Source organism: Salvia splendens, chromosome 8, assembly GCF_004379255.2.
Source record: "Salvia splendens isolate huo1 chromosome 8, SspV2, whole genome shotgun sequence".
Lineage (NCBI taxonomy): Eukaryota > Viridiplantae > Streptophyta > Magnoliopsida > Lamiales > Lamiaceae > Salvia > Salvia splendens.
In genome coordinates, this window is record NC_056039.1 from 23,803,112 (window position 1) to 23,807,262 (window position 4,151).

General features: G+C 35.9%; 1 pseudogene; it reads left to right on the forward strand.

The window, feature by feature from the left end:
* Window positions 1-274: 274 nt before the first annotated feature.
* LOC121744465 lies at window positions 275-510 on the forward strand (annotated as a pseudogene).
* Window positions 511-4,151: the final 3,641 nt, after the last annotated feature.

Below are 4,151 nucleotides of genomic sequence, written 5' to 3' on the forward strand. Positions count from 1 at the left end.
TTTTCCATGTTTTGTTCTATTGTTCTTTTCAATCTCGGCCATTCAATCTGAAGATCTAACGGCCCCAAATAATGCCATCTGATTTTAAATTAAATCAATTAAAAAATCGAGAAGGCTATTTTAGGTACATGCAAATGTGGTTGTTATGGAAACTCCCATCATTTCCTCTCCCTAAATCTCAGCGGTTATTATCAATTCAGAACGTTTTCAATCCCGTGAAACCCACGCCGACGTGGTCCGTCAAAATCGGAGCCCTAAATCTCACCGATCGCAGATGGCTTCGAGGGTGTCTCTGAAGGCCGGGAAGGGAAAGGTCGTCAGGAAATCTACGGCAGCGGACGAGGAGAAAGGGTCTGTGGCGGCGGCCGGGAAGTTCGTCAAGGAGTGGAGCACCTGGGCCATGAGAAGACCAAAGTCGTCACTCACTACGGCTTCATCCCGTTGGTCATCATCATCGGCATGAATTCAGACCCCAAACCATCCATCTCTCAGCTCTTCAGCCCCGTGTAAAATCAATTTTGCGATTTGGGTATTCTGATGTTGGATCTCCCTAGCTGTTTGCGTTCTTTGCTGTTATGTCTATTAGCCGACTTCACCATTAGCTACTAGTAGTTTATATGCCTTTGTTATTAGATTTGGGAATTTGTCCACTTTATTATTGATGGTTATATGATGTTAGTAAATCGAATTTTGTGGGCTACTGATTTCAGTTAGTATTGCTTTCTGATAATAATGTTGAATGTGGATCAACATAAAAATTGTGTCTTGAATTTTCTCTTGTTTTCTTTCACATTTGTTTTGAAAATAATTCATGATAATCTTGAGAGTAGAGATGCCTTGTAATCTAGTGCTTGATTTCAATTAGTATAATGTACATATTGTATAGTATAATTCGTAGTTTAGTTTCTGTAATGCATTATTTGTGAAATGTAATGAGCATTTATCCTGACCCATTTAATTTAAGTTGGCCGTGTTTCGATGTTTGGCGCACGTTTCTTGTTTTCCCTAAGGGTTTAGCAAGCCTAGGGGTTAGGGTGTAGTATGTTCTAAGTCTAAAAAATGTTGTCCAAATACACGAGCTACAGTAATTCATCTGGGGTTGCACATGCATAGCGCGTAGGTATTTTTTGTTAACTGATATACATAATGTACATATTGTATAGTATAATGCGTAGTTTAGTTTCTGTAATGCATTATTTGTGATATGTAATGAACATTTATTCTGACCCGTTTAATTTAAGTTGTGTCGTGTTTCGATGTTTGGCACACGTTTCTTGTTTTCCCTAAGGGTTTAGCAAGCCTAGGGGCTGGGGTGTAGTATGTTCTAAGTCTAAAAAACGTTGTCCAAATACACGAGCTACAGTAATTCATCTGGGGTTGCACATGCATAGCGCGTAGGTATTTTTTGTTAGCTGATATACATAATGTACATATTGTATAGTATAATGCGTAGTTTAGTTTCTGTAATACATTATTTGTGATATGTAATGAACATTTATTCTGACCCGTTTAATTTAAGTTGTGCCGTGTTTCGATGTTTGGCTCACGTTTCTTGTTTTCCCTAAGGGTTTAGCAAGCTTAGGGGCTAGGGTGTAGTATGTTTTAAGTCTAAAAAACGTTGTCCAAATACACGAGCTGCGGTAATTCATCTGGGGTTGCACATGCATAGCGCGTAGGTGTTTTTTGTTAACTGATATACATAATGTACATATTGTATAGTATAATGCGTAGTTTAGTTTCTGTAATGCATTATTTGTGATATGTAATGAACATTTATCCAGGCCCGTTTAATTTAAGTTATGCCGTGTTTCGATGTTTGGCGCATGTTTCTTGTTTTCCCTAAGGGTTTAGCTAGCCTAGGGGCTAGGGTGTAGTATGTATATAATAATGCAAAATACTTGACAAACAATGCATCCCAGAACATAAATAATGTAAATTTTTAATTGACTGATGCGCACATTGATACTTAACTGAGTTAATTTCGAATGTAAAAAAGAACTTAAAAAACTAAAACCACACGGCTGATAATGACAAAAACAGCAACTCACCCATACACACAATAATTCTAATAATGCATAATACATTCCAAATAATGACAACTACTTGATACTTAATACACAGCCGCAATCAACTAATGCGCACACGCCTGATAATGACAAAAGCAGCAATTCACCCATATACACAATAATTATCATAATGCATACTATATTGCAAATAATGACAACTGTTTTATACATAATGCACTGCCTCGAACAAATAATGCACATACTATATTGCAGAATAATGACAAATACTTGATTCATAATGCATGGTCCCAAAATCAGTTTCTTATAGCAAAACACACATAACAAGTTGTTAAAAATATACCACGCCACAATGTGGCTGCGTTCACTTTCCATCACGTGTCTACTAAAACCGTACAGTTTAAATAATCACTCCAGGTATTAATTAACCCATCAACCTCTATCACCCAAGCCGAAACTCTCACTCACTCCAGCCCATAATTCACGACCCACTGCTTGAAGTTGAACTTGGCCGGTCTCTCTCCCCAATACCTCGTGGCTTTAGACTAGTTTGTGCCACCTCTGTTGTTGTGCGCACAAGTAAGGAGCGTCATTGCAAACTTGATTCTAAACATCTCTAAGCTTTTTGTCCCTTTTGCGCTCAGCCTGCACTCCCAATCCTTCTCCTTCTCCCCGAAGTACGTCTCCATATGGCGCATGACGTACACCCCCATCTCCATTGTTACTACGTTATTCCTCCATGGCATTGTCACCACATAAAACATCAGAAATTTATTATTAAAAATAGAATAAAGCATGATAAGAGCTTTATAATGCATAATACTAATGACAACATGCACTTATTCATTAAAACAATGCGCACTTTGAAGCTTCACTGAGTTAATTCACTCATATACACAATACTCTTCATAATGCATACTATACTGCAAATAATGACAACAACTTGATACATAATGCGCAACATAAATCAAATAATGCACATATTTATATTCCATTCAATAATTTTCCCACACCACCCAGCACGCAGGCAAATAATGCACAATACTTGCAAATAATGCAGCACAGAACATAAATAATGTAAATTTTTTGATAAACTAATAAACAACAATTCTCATAATGCATAATATATTGCAAATAATGACACCTATTTGCTATATAATGCACATCATCGGGCAAATAATGCACATAGGTATAATGCAAAATACTTGGCAAATAATGCATCCCAAAACTTCAATAATGTAACTTTACAATCAACAAATGCACACTTTGAATCTTCACTGAGTTAATTCACCATAAACACAATACCTCTCATACTGCATAATATACAGCAAGTAATTGTCATTACTTGCTACATAATGCACAAACTCAATCAAATAATGCACATATGTATCTTCCATTCACCCATTTTCCTACACCAGCAAGTAACCAGGTACATAATGCAAAATACTTGACAATTACATCGTCGACTGCTTCGTCGATGTCGAGTCGTAGCTGCTTCTCTGATATGGACCCAACAACATAAAACATAATACAACATGATATGAGCTTTATAATGAATAATACTAATGACAACATGCATGCACTTATGAATTCAAATAATGCGACATTTGAAGCACACTAAATTAATTCACACATATACACAATACTCTTCATAATGACTACTATTCTGTAAAGAATGACCAAAACTTGACCTAAAATTCTCAAGACAAATCATATAATGCACATATTTATATTTCATTCAATAATTTTCCCACACCACCCAACACGCAGGAAAATAATGTACAATACTTCCAAAATAATGCATCAGCACAAAACTTGAATAGTGTAAGATTTTTGATAAACTAATAATCAACAATTCTTATAATGCATAATATATTGCAAATAATGACACTTATTTGTTATATAATGCACAACATCGGGCAAATAATACACATAGGTAATTTCCATTCAACACTTTTCCCACAACCTCCAGTAAACAAGACACATAATGCAAAATAATGGGCAAATAATGCATCCCAAAACTTCAATAATGGATCATTTTAAACAACAAATGCGCACTTTGAATCTTCACTGAGTTGATTAACCAATATACACAATACCTCACATAATGCCTAATATACTGCAAAT